Genomic DNA, 19615 nt, shown 5'->3' with positions numbered 1-19615 from the left:
TATAAATAAATGAAGAAGGCACAAATGAAAACAGAGTAGATATCATTTTTTAAAAGGGGTATGTCATTCCAATGCAAATGTAAATTCTTAGACTCAACACAGAATAATTAGTATCTCCATCTTTTTTCTTCTTTATAAGCAAACATTTAAACATCTTTAAATGTTTCACCAAATGGTTATACCACAATTTATTTAATCTTTCCTCAGTTTTCAGACGTTTTCTTACTTCCAGTTATTTTAAAATTTATCTCCTTTAATCCAGTCTCAGCCTTCCACCTCAGAATCTGTGACATGCAGTATATGGACACAGAAAAAGAGAATAAAGATGTTTTCAGCAAGAAAATGGTTTGAAAACAATGTTTACTAGGGAAAGAAACTGCTTGAAATTCTTTTGGTGTAACATGTAATAAGCTTAGTCAACAATGTATTTTTTTCGTTTAGTTCAGAGATGATATTTACCCTCACAAAGGTTTAACCACAAGGCTGGATTCAGGAAGAAGAGTGTGAAGTTAAGAAGATAAACAATATGCTTGTGTTGGATGACTGTGGAAAGAGAAGAAAGGAAGGCAATGGAAAGAGAAGTAGTCAGATGGGTGTCTCAATAGTTCTTTTTTTTTTTAACTTTAACCCAAACGGGTTCAAAATGTGTCAGTGATTGAATTTAAAAAAAAAAAGGAAACAAAACAAAACATTTTGAGTTCAGGAGACAGCTCTTCTTCATCTGGTCCTTTACAAACATTTAGGAGCCCTGCATAATTAATGGATGGCACTGTGCAGTTAGAATTCTAGTTTGCTTTTCTTAGCTTTCCTTAATTCCTCTGTGGCCTGGATCCTGCATGGCAGGGGCAAGATGATGCTACACAAAGCTGGAGGACTGATTTTGTAGGCTGCCTGATGGAGATAACACAAAATCAGAAAGATCTAGGATTTGAGCTAGAACCAAGCATCAATTAAGTAAGCAGGGAGAGATCATTAAGCTTCAATAGAAATCAGGAATTTATATTTTATAAAATTAAAGATATAAATGCCAGCAGAATGACAATTGATAATGTGGTAGCTTGTTTCCAAAATGGCCACCATCTTTATCTCTTTTTCCTTTCTGTCAAGAGATAGAGCCTGTGCCTCTACTCTCCTTGAATCTGAGCTTCCCTTTGGAACTTGCTTCACCAGTAGAATTTGGTAAAAGAAATGTTCTGGGATTTCTTGAGGTTAAGTCATTAGAAGTCTTCAAGCTTCTTTTTAGGTTTCTTAGAATACCAGTAACCATGTTATGAGAAACCAAACACATAGAGAGGCCAAGAGTGGGCTCTCCATTTGACAACTTAAAGCAAGCGTTTATCCATGGACAGCATCAGTTATCAGTCATGTGACTGAGAGATCTTGGACATTCAGCTTTGTCAAGTCAACAGATGATTCTAGTACTACTACAACTGCAATCCTGAAAGATCTGAGGCTGGAACCACCCAGCTGAGCCCAATGCACCCAGAGAAGTGGGAAAGCTTTCAACTTGGTTTGAATGTAGCAAAAGGTGAGAGTAGTCCAAACACATCCAAATGGATGGCTCTGCATCCAAGCCCAAAGTGGGTCTTAGGGCATCTTGGTCTGAGGACTCTTTCACTGTATAGGCAGGAGGTCATTTAAACCACCTTCCCAAATGCATCTTTGAGTAGAAGAGGAATAGGAAACAGGCATAAGAAAGATTAAAGATTTTTTGCCTAAATATTAAAAATTACCTGAAATAATTTTAAAATTATTATACTAAGCTAAATATTAAAACATTGAATATGGTAAGTGGAGGCTTATGAGGAAGAATATTATTTTCTATAGGAAAATAAATTTCATTTTTAAATAGGTTACATGATAATTAAACAGAGCAGAGACTAGTTCATCACAGGCTGTTTTTGTAAATAAAATGTTCTTGGTATTGGAACACAGCAACACCCACTTGTTTCTCATTATCTGTAGCTGTTTGTGCATTACCATATTTGCCACAGAGATTGTGTGGCCTAAATTATTTTCTTTCTGGCACCTTAAAGCAAAAGTATGCTGATCTCTACATAAAGTAAAATTTGGAACCATAACTCATACAAAAATCATAAAAAAAGCAATTATATTTTCAGGGTAAATTTCTAGAAGTAGACTTCCTAGCTCACAAACTTTGTGCAACATTAAAGATTTACATACATTTTTGTCCTAATTTATCTTCAAACTGTATCAGTTTACATATGATCACATCAAATATGAGATAGCTAAATTCTCTATATTCTAGCCATTCTAAGATTCAACTGGTTAGTCTTTTATATTTTGTTTATAAAAAAGGACATCTTGTACATGAATTTTTATCTGTATTTATCATTATTTAGAATTTTACAAAGTGGAATTAAAGGCTCAAAGGACAGTGTATTATAATTATATCCGTTGTATACTGCCAAATTAATTTCCAGAAAAGTTGTACCAAAATACTTCCCCTTACATTATATGAAATTTATATATTTATTTCACTTAACAAATATGCCAAATAAATTACACATTTTATTTAGTAGTCTCAAGTTGTTGACATGTTAGACAAAAATTAGATTCAATTTTTATTTTAATTAACTCTTTATTCCTCGGGAAATTCAAATATTACCTATAAACATTAATTATTTTTATTTATGTAAAAGGCCTCTCACAGCTTTTATTTTTGCAAATGATTTTTGTTTTCCTACTTGTGTTTATATGTGAATTCAATAATACATTTAAAAAATTGCTTATTAGTGAGTCTGCTATTGGACTGTCAATCCCTTTTCCACATTAATGTACTTCCACTTTAGAGCTTTTCAGAAATAATTATTACAGATAATATCTTTTGGCATCTGATAGGGATCAGATCTATTTATTGTTCTTTAACTTTTGTTTATTCATATGCATCCTTAAGTTTATTTTAGAAAGAGTCTGTCAACGTCCATAAAATTCCTTTTGAAATTTGCATAGCGATTGACTTGGTATGCTTGAAATGTCATTTAATTTTCTTCTAAGATGATTGTCACTAAAATTTTTCTGAGTTAATTATAAATTAAATAGTTTTAATAATTGTTAGGATTGTAACTATCTGTTGTTCATTTTAATAATAGTTTTGGCATATTTTCATTTTTATTCTCTCATATTGATCTTTCTCATTGTGGTTTAATTCCTTTGTTGATTATTTTAAATGACATTCTTTACTGTGTAATAGTTAAAAATTTTACCATAAGAGGAGAAAAAATGGTAAATTTTCTATAATGTGAATATAAACTATAAATACAAACTATATCATAGTTTAGAAGCTCTTGATATTTTTAAATAATAATTTGTCTATAAATGGAATCTTTAATTTGAGGATTCAAAGAAAGCACATATATTATTTTAATTTTTAAGATAGAATTGATTCAGCCTTAAACTTCATGGCACTCAAGGCTCACTGATACTTGGCACTGTAGATAGGATGGGTTCATGGTGTTTCTGACTTATTTACATATCAGCCTAATAGTATCATTAGAATGAAAACAGTTCCTTCGTCCTACTAAGTTTTTGGATATCTTTATGCTATGTCTAAATATTCCAGTCTTTTCGATATATCAGCTGCCATGTTTTTATCTTTACTGTATATGTTTCTATGATGTCTTCAGCTAAAATGATTATCTTATTTTATAAAAATTATTTTGACTTTAGCTCTGTCTTCTGTTGCTTCTTCCATAGTCTGATCATAGATACATTTCACTTCAGTAGCCACAAGACATGGGCTAGTCTATAGGACTCTTTCATGACTAGGAGAACAGGATGCTGCAAAACTCTGAGTAGCATCTGATTCTCAGAGTAACAGCTAATTTGAGAACTGCTAATGGAACTGTAACAGCAATAATGGGGCCCTCAGTAGGCATTCTAGGGATTGGGTCAGCAACCAGAAATGCTCATCATAATTCTTAATTCCTTTTACATGGGACAACCTATAAAGATGATATCAAGATCCTTAAAGAAATTCTTTGAAGAGAACCCAAAATAAGCACAACTCAATACTAGACATTATATTAAACAAAACACAACAAAACAGATTAATAGGATGTACAGCTTGGGATGCAATGATCTATGCCCACCAACCCAGGGGCTGCTGTTTTGCTGATGTTTTCTTACTGCCATCCCCTCCCTCATTCCTACCACGGATGGAAGGTGGTCATCTTTGAGGACAGATTTGGTGCTATATTATAGGTCCCAAGTATAAAACATGACTTTACCCAGGATGCCAGGATAATTTAGCTCTCCACCGTAATTTTCATATCCAATATACTTAGTCCTGAGCATTGAAAAAAGTCTGTTCAAGAAAAGTAGAACATCCCTACTTTTTCCAATTTTATGTAAAAATTCATGCCCTATCCCCACTCCAAAATGGATGCTTTACAGTCTTTGTTTTGGGAGTGTCAGAATGTGTGTAACTGTTAGGCCCTAGCTGCACTCAGGGCCATTCAAGTGACATTCATGGAGCATTCAATCTCCTTCCCTATGACATCTCTCACCATAGCTTTCCTCTCTTGACCTCTTGCACTGTCTTTCTAACTTGTTTTTCGGTTTGGATATAGTCCTATTCCCTCAGCTTTTTTTCAGCTTCTGATTTCAAGTTATTTGGCTCTGGTTTTGCTTCTCTCTAGGCCTATTACATCCACCATGATGATCATTGTCTTTAGCGAGCTCGTCAGCTCAATAGCGGAGGCACAGGTGGGAAACCGTCTTATTTTTCCCCAATAGATGTTCTCAACTATGCTATGGAAGTCTCCCCTTCCTAATGGCAAATACATAGTCTAATAATGTTTTCAGCAGATTCCATGATGAAAACATTATTAAATGTTTAAGAGTTATTAAAAGTCAATACAATTCAGTTTAAAGCCAAAATTGTATGTCTACATCATAACTGTATCTCTTCCATGGTTTGAGAGAATGATGTGAGGAAGCATTATGGCATGACTCTGATTTACATTCACTCAATAATGCTTACTGAGTACCTACTGGATGAAAGGTTCATATCTAGGCAATTAAAATTCATCAGTGACTGTCAGAGTAGGACTTGCTATATAATATGTGGGGCCTAGTGAAAAAAAAAATTGCAGGACTTTGACCAGGGTCCTTTCTCTTTCAGAAACCTACTGAACTAATTTCCTGCAGACAGGCAGACCATGGACTTTAAACTTCTGTGCAGGAACATTACTGCTCAGTACCTACATTGGGGATGGGTAAGAAGCCCCCTCTTAGCCACCTAATGAACATGTGTGAATTGCCAACCCAAGGCAAGAGCCACTGCTGCATTACCACCTTGAGACGTCTCTGAACTTGCATCCACATTTGCCTGCCACCCAGTTCCCCTTAGGGATGGAGGGCAATGTTGAAATATAGACCTCTGTGTTACCACAACTTCAAGGGTAGAGAAAGGCGAGGCATTTCCAGCACATTGGGAGGAGAGGCAGGAAGACTGCTAGAGGCCAGCAGTTTGAGACCAGCCTGGGCAATGTAACAAGACCTTATCTTTACAGGAAATTAAAAGAAAATTATCTAGGCATGATGATGCTCACTTGTAGTCCCAGGTACTCAGGAGGCTGAGGTGGAAGGATCACTTGAATCTAGGATTTTAATGTTGCAGTGAGCTATGATTCCACCACTGCATTCCAGTCTGAGAGACAAAGACAGATCCTGTATCTAAGAAGAAAAAAGGAAAGGAAAGATCAAGCAGGACCCAGGAAGCCAGGAATTTGGATGTATGCAGCCAAAAATGTTCCTAAGGAGGAAAGGAGGTAGCAAGACTCAGGACAGAGCATGAAATAAGGCATAGAGGCTCCTCCCAGCTCATGTTACACTGTCCTGACAGACTTCACTGACAAAACACATGAAAGTACTAAGGATTTCATGATAGAAACCAAAGAGCATTAAGCTTCAAGTGTAGGGCCCTTAAAAGCTCAGGGCCCCATGTAAGTGCCCTAGCATATGTCTCTGGAGCTGGCCCTATTTCCTGGTTAAGGACAATTGTCCTATATGCTTTCCATTTCTGCCATAAGGAACAGAAAATAACCAATAGACATAATGAGAAAGGAATGATATTGTATATTAGAAGGTATGAAGTTTTAAGAAAAAAGGCAGCAGCATAATGAGGACAGTGATAAGCGGTAAGATCTCAGCCAGGCTTGTGGGACACAACACACATGTTTGATAAAGCTAAGGGAGAAGCAGAAGTAAAGGCCCTGAAGTGCCTAATGTGCTTGAAGAATGGTCAGGAGGCCAGTGTAACTGCAGCAGGGTAGGAGAGGGCAAGGCGAGTGGGACATGAAGTCACTGAAATAATAGAACCTAATTCACGTGTTACCTTCTAAGTTATAAAAGAATCCTGACTTGCATCACTGCAAAGTTTTGAACAGAAAAGTGAAATGTTCTAATTGAGGTTGTATATGCATTGCTTCTAGCTATGTATTGAAAGGGGACCTTGAAAACTCGACCCTCTATTCAGATCATGGAGGTATCACTGGGGAGTCACAGTGGTAGGACTAAAGTATATATTGATGAGAAAGCCAAGAGTGTTTTCCTGTTAAGTGGGATATGGGTGATGAGAGAAGGGGAGGAGTGAAAGATGATTCCCTAGTTAATTTTCTGAGTAACTGGAAAGATGAACTTACCGGTAACTGAGATAGGGACGATTCAGATAGAACAGATTTGAAGGCATGGAAAAATCAGGACTTGGTTTTATACATGTTGAGAAACCTGCATATAAACCGTCCAAGTGGAGAATGAAGTTAGTCATTTGATTTAAGTGTCTGGAGCTCAGATGAGGGCTCTGGGCTGCAATGAGATAATCTGTTCATTCTCCATTACTAAGAATCCCTCTCCTCTTCTCCCTTGTGCATGTCAATTTCTTCACAGCAGTAAACGGTCTCTTATACCATACACCCAAATTTAATCCATCCTTCAAGTGCGTAATAGACTCATTTTCACTTCATTGTCCCCTTCCTCTTATCTCTTCCTCTTTCGTTCCCTCTTTCCTTTCTAACTTTTTTCTTTTTTTATCACCTCCTTCCTCCAATAAATGAATAGTGATCATTTACTGAAGGATTCAGTATAATCTACAGGTTAAGAATATGAACTCCAGAGGCAGACAACTTGGAGTCTGAATGAGTAAGATTTGACACCATGTAAGTACATGATATCATGTACCAGGTGAGTGGCTGTGGTCAAGTCACACAGCCCCTCTTCCTGTTACATGAGGATGAAAATAATACTATGATGACATTAGGAGCCTTAAGGAGTTGTCATACAAATGAAGTGAGCTTACATAATAAGGGCTCAGTGCAACACCTAGAATGGAATAAGCACTATGCAAATGTTATTGCCCTATTATAATTACCTTTATTATTACTAGTCACCTATTATATATTTCCTAATGTCACAGTGATTTATCAAGGATTAATTGCCTTACACTTCTTGAAGGAAAACCTCATGTCTCATTTACATTTGAATAATTACATCAATCCATTTATGCAATAAACATTTATTTGGGTGTGTGTTAGGCTCTGCAGAAGTAATGATGAAGAAGATAGACGTTATCTCTACTGCATGGAGCATACAGTCCCTGAGAAGGACATTTAAATAAGTAATTATAACCAGTATTGAGAACTCTAATGGGAAACACAGCATACTATAAAGGCACATAGCAATGGTATCCAGAGGAGGAGGGGGGCAATAATTCAAGAATGCTTCCTGTGGAAAGTAATATGTAAATTTCAATGAGTAAGATTTGGCAGGGCAAACAGGAAAGTGGAAGAGAAGGCTTGCTGTAGAGAAAGTAGGTTAAGAACAGAGAAGAGATGAACAAAGGTCAACAGGAAAAGGAAAACGTGGAATACAGACCCCCAAAATCCCTTCTAATTAGATGTTAGGCCAAGAACACCCTGTAAGACTTCTTAAAATGGGTTTAGATTATGTCTTAAAATCAGGAGGAAACCGCTGAATGATTTAAAGAAGAAATACAAAGATTATGTTCGTAGCAGAAAAATATTATGCTTTCCCCTGCTTATATTGTAGAGGAAAAAAAGGATTAAAGTCATGCAGTACTGGAAGTAGGACAAGGATTACGAATCTTCATCAGTAATGTAGCTATTAGAAGGATTGAGCCTTTAAAGTAGTTACAGCTAGAATAAAAACAACAGATAGATTAGGGACAAAGTTAAGTAGCAAGATCCATGTTGCAGGAAAGTGAAGAACCCAGGATTACATCTCAGTTTCTGTTGTTTTTCTCATGTACTGAAATATTAGGTTGGTGCAAAAGTAATTGCGGTTTTTGCCATTACTTTTAATTGACAAAGGAAGCTGTGAGGAGGAAATGATGAGTTCACAGTATACTTTGAGATGGCTCTACTACCTTCAAGAGATAATGTCCAGTAGGAAATTAGGTGGGAAAACAATGCACAAAGTTATCTCACATGCATTATATCATCTGATTCACAGAGTCATGAGAAGTAGAATTGACATTTTAGGAACAAACCTGCGATCTAAACAGGTCAGTTACATCCATGTTCACATAGAAAGTAAAGGGAAAATAGAACTAACGCGTGCTCTAGCAATCCCTCTTCAGGGTGTATAGACAAAGGAAATGACAACGTCATAGGGCTATCTGCACTCCCATGTTCATTGCAGTATTATTCAAAATAGTGAGGAAAAAAGAACAATCTGAGTATCCACTGACAGATGAAGAAATTGTGATATATATATATATCACATATAGAAAATATTGATATATATATTTATATATCACACGCATAAAATATATATCATATATAACATGTATATATCTGTATCACATATACATATACACACAGACATACACACTAAATATCTCCCTTAAAAAATGAAGAGATCCTGCTATTTGTGACAACATGAATGAAGATGGAGGACATTTTGCTAAATAAAATAAATCAGACACAGCAAAATGAATACTGCATAATCACATATGTGGAATTTCAAATATTTAAATACAGAGAAACAAAGCTTAGAATGGTGGGAACAGGTCTGGGAAGGGAAGAAGAGACAGTCAAAAGAGACAAAGTTTCAGATACGCAGGGTCTTCAAAAAGTTGAAAAGGAAACTTATCAAGGGCAAAGTCATGGTGACAGTGTTCTTAGGATGTCCAAGGTGTTTTGCTGGTTGACTTTCTGGAGGGCCAAAGAACAGTAACGTCTGCTTATTATGAGCATCTTCTGAGAAAGTTAACCAAAACGTTAGCAGAAAATCACCTGAGAAAGCCTCACCAGAGAGTCCTCCTTCATCACAATGATCCTGCTCATTCCTCTCATCGAACAAGGTCAATTTTGTGAGTATCAATGGGAAAATATTAGGCATCCACCTTACAGCCCTGACTTGGCTCTTTCTTCTTTTTGTTTCCTAATCTGCAAAAAATTCTTTATAAGGCACTATTTTTCTTCAGTTAATAACATAAGAAAAGATTGCAATTTACACGGTTAAATTGCCAGGACCCTGAGTTTCTTAGGGATGGGCAAAATGTCTGGTATCATTGCTTATAAAAGTGCATTGAACTTGATGGAACTTGTGATGAGAAATTAAGTTTGTGTTTTTATTTTTATCTTTTAATTTCCTTTATTCAGGGACTTTTCAAAGTCCTCTCATATGGAGGATGGATAAATACAGAGATCTAATTAACACACAGCATGAGAACTAGGGTTAACAGGATTGTACTCTATACTGGAAATTTGTTGAAAGAGTAGGTTTCAAGTGCATTTACCACAAAGAGAAAAGAGAGAGAAAAAAGCAACTACGTGAACAAATGGATCTGTTATTTTTCTTGAATGTGGCAGTCACTTAACTATGCATATGTGTATCAAAACATCATGTTGCATAACCTGAAAACACACAATAAAAATAAATAAATAACACTGGTTTCTATGAAAGAAGAAAGAGAAAGAAAGAAAGATATTCAGAAAGGAAGAAATAAAAGAAGGGAAAAGGAAGACGAGGAGCCAGGAAAGACCGTTCGCCCCCTTATTTCTGGTCGAGCACTCTTGATCCTGTAGCTCCTAATCTTTCCGTCCACACTACACAAGAGCTTGAAGAATGAATAAGTTTTAATTATTTGTATAGAATGCAATGGACTACTTTACCATATACATTGTACAAGGTTATTTGGAGATATTGAAGGATGAAGTGAGCAGACCATAAAAATTTATAGAGGACCTGAAAATAAAACTTCTACATCATTGAAAAGGCACCTCCATCATTTAGTTTTAAGTACATTTTATTCTTTAAGAATGTGTGTCAGTGCAATAAGATCTAAAATTGTATTTTTATGCTGTAGATGAAATCCTGCTTTAAAAAGTGCTGATTGTAAATTAATCAACATTATTTACAAGTAATTCCTGGAGGATGGGCAAAGAGGTGCAGAAATAATATTTGCTGAATTATTGGCTTACTATCATCACAGAAATGACATCTCATATAAGGTTATCACAAGGAGCACATTTCCAGAATAAATTATAAAGAAGATTAAATGAAATGGCAGAAAGAAAAATAGGGGTGGGGTGTCTGTGGCATAAGAGACAGAAACGTGTTAGAAGAAAAATGAAAGATTATAAATGAGTGCACATAACAATTGCGGGTTCAAACTGAGAAACTATTTGAACTTAGAAAAACAAGATTGGAAAATGGATGGAGAAATAAATCCCAGGCAGAGACAGGAGAAAGCTGCAATATTAAAAGTGCCAGTCTGACTTCCTTCTGGAAAAAGTTGGGTCCTCTACCACCCAGCAGACACATTCCACTGCAGAGGACTTTAACAGTCCTTAGCCTTGGATTAATCCAGATTAATCCAAGGCCCAATGACTAGAATATAAATGTGTGACCTAAATGGAGAAATAATAACCACTGGCTGAATTTTTATGGTGAGCTTTGAAAATAGCTCCCGAGAATGCTGGGAAGATGGCTGCCTGAGAACAGCTCAGGACTTCAGCTCCCAGTGAAAGTGCAGAGGGTGAGTGGACGCCACATTTCCAGATGAATTTTTATTGCCCACAGACCCGGAGATACCCAGGCAGAGGGGTTGCCAGCGCCACAGTCCCGGCTGGTGCGGCTGTTTTGGCCCCCGTGGGGCTGATTTGGCCCCACGGGGCTGATTTGACCCACTCAGCTGCTTTGACCACGCCCTGTTGTGGCAGTTCTCCGTACAAAAGCCACTGGTCTGGGAGCCCTCTTAGCTGGCGATCGAAGCCCTGAGACGGCAGAGTTGCCCATTCATCTGAAATTGTGAGCCAGGCCAGGAGATTCCTAGGCAAATAATCCACCAGGAGCCGGCGCAGCTGTTTGAGCCGACTCAGTGAGTCGCAGCACGGGAGATCCCGGCGCCTTTTCAACAAGCGACTGGAACGTGGGGTCGTTCAATTTAAAAAATAAAAGAAAAGACTCTGAGTCAGGGAGCCAGGTGATCAGGCTCGGTTGGTCCCACCACTCCACCCCCAACAACAATGAGAACAAAAACAGTAATTGAAAACGCTCTGGGTTGAGCCCTTCACACCAAGCGCAGCTGAAGCCAGGCCGGTCCGGTCCAGCTCGGTGGGGGAGGGGCATCCACCATTACTGAGACTCTCCACCACTACGGAGGCAGGCCGCCGTCCCTGAGGCAACCCGCCACAACAGAGAGAATCCGCCATAACAGAGGTGGGGCCACCGTTGCTGAGACAGTTCTAACTACGCCCATATAAACAGGACTGCAGGGAAAAGCATAGGGCAGCTGGGCGGAGCCCACAGCAGCTCAGCAAAGCCTCTGCAGGCAGACAGTGGCTAGGCATGCTGCTAGCTGGGTGGGGCAGACCTGAAAGAAAAATCAAAAAAGGCAGTAGCACAACGGAAACTCATAAAGCCCCAACTCCCTGGGACAGAGCACCTGGGAACAAAAAGTGCTTTATGAGTTCAGCTGCAGCAGAACTAAACGTACCTGCCCAGCAGCACTGAATGAACAACAGAGCTCACAGCTCAGGACTTAAGCCCCGATAAAAGATAGACTGTCTCCTCAAGTAGCTTCCTGACCCCCATAGATCCAAAGACTCACCTCATAAAGGAGGAACGGACTGACAGTTGGCAAGCATCCTTCTGGGACAAAGATAGCAGAAGAGGAAACTGGTAGCAACCCTTACTATTCTGCAGCTGCTGCAGGTGATCCCCAGGCAAGCAGGGCCCGGAGAGGACCTCAGCAGTCCTACAGCAGAGGGGCCAGACTGTTGAATTGATGGAGCTGAAAAACACAACACGAGAACTTCGTGAAGCATGCACAAGCTTCAACAGCCGAATTGACCAAGCAGAAGAAAGGATATCAGAGGTCAAAGATCAACTCAATAAAATAAAAAGAGAAGGCAAGAACAGAGAAAAAAGCGCAAAAAGGAATGAACAAAATCTTCAAGAAATGTGGGACTATGTGAAAAGACCTAATCTACGTTTGATAGGTGTACCTGAATGTGATGAAGAGAATGAATCCAAGCTGGAAAATACTCTCAGGATATTATCCAGGAAAACTTCCCCAACCTAGCAAGGCAGGCCAATATTCAAATCCAGGAAATACAGAGAACACCACAAAGATATTCCTCAAGTAGAGCAACCCCAAGGCACATAATCGTCAGATTCACCAGGGTTGAAATGAAAGAGAAAATGCTAAGGGCAGCCAGAGAGAAATGTCGGGTTACCCACAAAGGGAAGCCCATTAGACTCACAGCAGATCTCTCAGCAGAAACCCTACAAGCCATAAGTGATTTGGGGCCAATATTCAACATCCTTAAAAAAAGAACTTTCAACCCAGAATCTCCTATCCAGCCAAACTAAGCTTCATAAGTGAAGGAAAAATAAAATCCTTTGCAAACAAGCAAGTACTCAGAGATTTCATCACCACCAAACCTGCTCTACAAGAACTCCTGAAAGAGGCTCTACACATGTAAAGGAACAACCAGTACCAGCCACTCCAAAAACACACCAAATGGTAAAAGAGCGTCAACACAATCAAGAATCTCCATCAACTAACCAACAAAACAGCCAGGTAGCATCAAAATGACAGTATCAAATTCACACATAACAATACTATCCCTAAATGTCAATGGACTAAATGCCCCAATCAAAAGACACAGACTGGCAAATTGGATAAAAAGCCAAAACCCATCAGTGTGCTGTATCCAGGAAACCCATGTTACATGCAAGGATACACAAAGGCTCAAAATAAAGGGATGGAGGAAGATCTACCAAGCAAATGGAGGGCAAAAAAAAGCAGAAGTTGCAATTCTCATCTCTGATAAAATAGATTTTAAAGCAACAAAGATCAAAAGAGACTAAGAAGGACATTACATAATGGTAAAAGGATCACTGCAACAAGAAGAGCTACTGATCCTAAATATATACGCACCCAATACAGGAGCATCCAGATACATAAAACAAGTTCTTAATGACTTACAAAGAGACTTAGACTCCCACACAATAATAGTGGGAGACTTTAACAGCCCATTGTCAATATTAGACAGATCAACCAGACAGAAAATCAACAAGGATATCCAGGACCTGAACTCAGACCTGGAACAAGCAAACCTAATAGATATTTACAGAACTCTCCACCCCAAATCCACAGAATATACATTCTTCTCAGCACCATAACACACCTACTGTAAAATTGACCACATAATTGGCAATAAATCACTCCTCAGCAAATGCAAAAGAACAGAAATCATAACAAACAGTCTCTCAGACCACAGTGCAATCGAGTTAGAACTCAGAATGCAGAAACTAACTCAGAACCGCACAGCTTCATGGAAACTGAACAACTTGCTCTTGAATGTTGACTGGATAAACAATGAAATGAAGGCAGAAATAAAGATGTTCTTCGAAACCAATGAGAACGAAGACACAACATATCAGAATCTCTGGGACACATTTAAAGCAGTCTCTAGAGGAAAATATATAGCAATGAGTGCCCACATGAGAAAAAAGGAGAGATCTAAAATTGACACCCTATCATCAAAATTGAAAGAGCTAGAGGAGCAAGATCAAAAAAACTCAAAACCTAGCAGAAGACAGGAAATAACTAAGATCAGAGCAGAACTGAAGGAAATAGAGACACAAAAAACTCTTCAAAAAATCAATAAATCCAGGAGCTGGTTTTTTGAAAAGATCAACAAAATAGACAGACCACTAGCCGGATTAATAAAAAAGAAAAGAGAGAATAACCAAATTGATGCAATAAAAAACGATAAAGGGGATATCACCACAGATTCCACAGAAATCCAAACCATCATCAGAGATTATTACAAACAACTCTATGCACATAAACTAGTAAACCTGGAAGAAATGGATAAATTCCTGGACACCTGCATCCTCCCAAGCCTAAACCCGGAAGAAGCTGAAACCCTGAATAGACCAATAACAAGGTCTGAAGTCGAGGCAGCAATTAAGAGCCTACCAACCAAAAAAAGCCCAGGTCCAGACGGGTTCACAGCCAAATTCTACCAGACATACAAAGAAGAGCTGATACCATTCCTTCTGAAACTATTGCAGGCAATCCAAAAAGAGGGAATCATTCCCAAATCATTTTATGGGACAAACATCATCCTGATACCAAAACCCGGCAGAGACTCAACAGAAAAGAAAATTTCAGGCCAATATCCATGATGAACATAGATGCAAAAATCTTCAATAAAATACTGGCAAACCGATTGCAACAGCATATCAAAAAGCTCATCCACCATGATCAAGTAGGATTCATCCCGGGGATGCAAGGCTGGTTCAACATACGCAAGTCCATAAACGTAATTCACCACATAAACAGAACCAAAGACAAAAACCACATGATTATCTCAATTGATGCAGAGAAGGCCTTTGACAAAGTTCAACAGCCCTTTATGCTAAAAACCCTCAATAAACTAGGTATTGACGGAATGTATCTCAAAACAATAAAAGCTATTTACGACAAGCCAACAGCCAATATCATACTGAATGGGCAAAAACTGGAAGCATTCCCTTTGAAATCTGGCACTAGACAAGGATGCCCTCTCTCACCACTCCTATTCAATATAGTACTGGAAGTTCTAGTCAGAGCAATCAGGCAAGAAAAAGAAATAAAGAGTATTCAAATTGGAAAGGAGGAAATCAAATTGTCTCTATTTGCAGGCGACATGATTGTATATCTAGAATACCCCATCATCTCAGCCCAAAATCTCCTGAAACTGATAAACAACTTCAGCAAAGTTGCAGGATACAAAATCAACGTGCAAAAATCACAAGCATTCCTATACACCAGTAACAGACTTAAAGAGAGCCAAATCAAGAACGAACTACCATTCACAATTGCTACAAAGAGAATAAAATACCTAGGAATACAACTAACAAGGAATGTAAAGGACCTCTTCATGGAGAACTACAAGCCAGTGCTCAACGAAATAAGAGAGGACACAAACAGATGGAGAAACATTCCATGTTCATGGTTAGGAAGAATCAACATCATGAAAATGGCCACACTGCCCAGAGTAATTTACAAATTCAACGCTATTCCCATCAAGCAACCAATGACCTTCTTCACAGAACTGGAAAAAAACACCTTAAACTTCATATGGAACAAAAGAGAGCCCGCATAGCCAAGTCAATTCTAAGCAAAAAGAACAAAGCAGGAGGCATCACCCTACTGGACTTCAAACTATACTACAAGGCTACAGTAATCAAAACAGCAGATATAGACCAATGGAACAGAACAGAGGCCTCAGAGGAAATACGACATACCCACAACCATCTGATCTTCGATAAACCTGACAAAAACAAGCAATGGGGAAAGGATTCCCTGTTTAATAAATGGTGTTGGGAAAACTGGCTAGCCATGTGCAGAAAGCAGAAACAGGACCCCTTCCTGACACCTTACACCAAAATTAACTCCAGATGGATTAAAGACTTAAACATCAGACCTAACACCATAAAAACCCTAGAAGAAAATCTAGGCAAAACCATTCAGGACATAGGTGTAGGCAAGGACTTCATGACCAAAATGCCAAAAGCAATGGCAACAAAAGCCAAAATAGACAAACGGGACCTAATCAAACTCCACAGCTTCTGCACGGCAAAAGAAACAGTCAGTAGAGTGAATTGGCAACCAACAGAATGGGAAAAAAATTTTGCAGTCTACCCATCTTACAAGGGGCTGATATCCAGAATTTACAAAGAACTAAAACAGATCTACAAGAAAAAAACAAACAAGCCCATTCAAAAATGGGCAAAGGACATGAACAGATACTTTACAAAAGAAGACATACAGGAGGCCAACAAACATATGAAAAAATGTTCATCATCACTGGTCATTAGAGAAATGCAAATCAAAACCACATTGAGATACCATCTCACACCAGTTAGAATGGTGATCATTAAAAAATTTGGAAACAAAAGATGCTGGAGAGGATGTGGAGAAATAGGAACACTTTTACACTGTTGGTGGGAATGTAAATTAATTCAACCATTTTGGAAGACAGTGTGGCGATTCCTCAATGACCTAAAAATAGAAATCCCATTTGACCCAGCAATCCCATTACTGGATATATATCCAAAGGATTATAAATCCTTCTACTATAAGGACACATGCACACGAATGTTCATTGCAGCACTGTTTACAATAGCAAAGACCTGGAGCCAACCCAAATGCCCAATGATGATAGACTGGATAGGGAAAATGTGGTACATATACACCATGGAATATTATGCAGCCATCAAAAACGATGAGTTCACGGCCTTTGTAGGGACATGGATGAACGTGGAAACCATCATTCTCAGCAAACTGACACAAGAGCAGAAAATCAAACACTGCATGTTCTCAATCATAGGTGGGTATTGAACAATGAGAACACATGGACACAGGGAGGGGAGCACTACACACTGGGGTCCATTGGGGGGAAATGGGGGCGGGACGGGGGTGGGGATTTGGGAAGAGATAGCATGGGGAGAAATGACAGATACAGGCGAGGGGACAGAAGGCAGAAAACCACACTGCCATGTGTATACCTATGCAACAATCTTGCATGTTCTTCACATGTACCCCAAAACCTAAAATGCAATTAAAAAAAAAGAAAATAGTTTCCTGACAGTTTTCCAAAAGGTAGGAGAAATTAAGAAAGACTTTCAGTCTTATAACTAGCAGCCCCTGCCTCTAGCTAATCACAGCAACCCCCAAAATTAGTATCATTGTTCTCTCTAAAGGAAGGAACAAGGTGTTCTACAAAACCTGAGAATGTTTTCTGCAGAACCCATTCAGATTCTAGCCCTGGTAACAAGTCACTTTCTTTTTTTTCTTTTTTTCTGTTTTTTTGAAGATCTAGATATGATGGAGGGACATCAAAGTCCAGGTAATAGACAACAACAGATGTGTGTATCTGTGACTGCAAAATTCTGACTCTAAGGAGCTCCTTGATTTCACACTGATGAAACACACAATGATCTGAAAATGCAGTGCAAATACAAAGAACGTGAGTGCAAACTCCTGGATTCTCAACACTTTAGTGTGGTTCTTAAACTTAGGTGAGCATCAGAACCACATGGAGAATTTGTTCAAACATTTTTCCAGGCCCCACCCCAGCACGCTTCATTGGTAGGTTTAGGGTAAGACCTGAAAATTGTTATTTCTAACACAAGTTCCTGTGATGCTAATGTTGCTAGCTCAGGACCACTCTTTGAGAGCCACAGCTCTGTACTACACAGTGATGAATGGCAATGCCAGGAATAGAGCTGGGACAACCTCTCAGCCAGCACAGAGGTCCCTCCACCACAGTGTGTCCCTTCCCCTACATGCTACATGCTCAGTGAGCTAATCAATCTATGTGTTTATTTGCTCCAGTGTTTCCTACTTTGGCTTAATTAAGCTATTATTCAATAAGACAGAGGAGGCCCTGCGACCTCTTGCCAATTCCATTTGCCTGACAGTCAGCATCACAACGTTCAAATGAACCACACACAGACACACAGAGACAAACCAACATTTAAGCTGATTACGTTTTACAAGCAGATTACTCTTAAATTGCCTGAGATCTGTGAGGTCAGAGAGGTTCACAGGTGCACACTAAGGTCTACCCCTTTAAATACTCTTGATCTATCCCCCAGCCCCCATACCTAGGAACATGGCAACATCAAACTGTCATCACATGCAGTCATTGCCACAATGCATCCAGGAAGTCTTCATTCCATCTGCCTTGTTACTGCCGGATCTCAGCTTTTTATATTTTAGTTGCCTTTACTCTGCATTTTGACCTCATCTATGCTCATCCTTCTTTTACTTGCCTGGTTCAGAAAGTTTTGGAGTTGACTTGCTTTAAGATTCTTGAGCCATCCACTGACACAGGGGTCACAAAACTAACAACAGGCAGGGAGCAGAGCTGGCCACGCACGACTACTCCTGTCCTCCAAGAGATGGGTGCAGGTTATGGGGAGGGGCAGAGAGAAATAGCAGTTCCTTACCTCCAGAGCTAAAGACAAGACTCCCTTGAGAATCCAGATCAAGCCACGTCACTTTTACTGCTAGTACCATTTTTTTTAAAGTCAAAATATTTAGGTAAATCTCGGTACTGAAGCTGGTCTCTATTTGCCTTTTGCAGGAAGCTTCCCCAAAGCACCGTAACTCAGAGATCTCTCATCTGAACTCCTAATAAAGTGCAATAAAGTGTAATGCTTCACCAAGCCCTAGGTGAAGCATTTTACTTGTGTCATGCCATTTAATAATTGCAATGTCTCTATCACGGAAGTCCTGTGTGTTCCACATTTCATGTGTGAGGAGATTAAGACTTAGGGATTTTAAGTAACCTGTCCAGAGTCACTTCTAATCTGTGTTGGAGCTCGTATTTCAACCCTGTCAGTCGGGTGCCAGACTTGGCACTCGTGCCGGTGTGATTTCTGCTTTCCTGTGGCACAGACAGCCTCAGCCAATCACACGGCACTTTCACAGTTTTTGTTTGACAGATTTGAGATGAATACCTTGTGAGCAAATGAACCTCAATTCAACACAGACATGTGGAGCACCAACTGGGTTTTCAGCTGGCTGTGTGCAAGGATCCACGATCGGGTGGGAGGTGGGAAAAGGAAACCATTAAATTTGGTCCCTACCTAGAGAGAATTTAGATATGCATGTAAGCGGTGGAGAATTGGACAGGAGAACATATGGTGAAGCGGCCAAATGTGTGAAAAGCAAGCTATAAAATATGTGTTTTAGCTAAAACCGAGAACTGAAAGAAGAGGCTAAATAGGCGAAATAGTATAATGGAACATCTTCCAAAATCAGTGGCAGAGCTACTCTCAGCTCAGATGGTGACAGACTGGCTGCCTATTGTCCTAAAAACTCAGTCATGTATCCATGGCACTAGGGGTATTTAGAATGCCCTCTCATTTTAATATTTATTTAGAAGTTAATTACTGTCACTGTCAGCTCTTTTATCTCAACAACATTTCAGAGAAATGTATTCAGGCATTATGTGACTTGTAAGTAAGATTAACAAGAAAGTTCACAGAAGTGTCATAATCAAGGGATTTGGCTGTTAATAAAGAACCTACTGAAAAACAAATGAGTTAACACTAA

The sequence above is a fragment of the Saimiri boliviensis genome, chromosome 1, assembly GCF_048565385.1.
Source record: "Saimiri boliviensis isolate mSaiBol1 chromosome 1, mSaiBol1.pri, whole genome shotgun sequence".
Classification (NCBI taxonomy): Eukaryota; Metazoa; Chordata; class Mammalia; order Primates; family Cebidae; genus Saimiri; species Saimiri boliviensis.
This window is presented reverse-complemented; position numbering follows the sequence as displayed.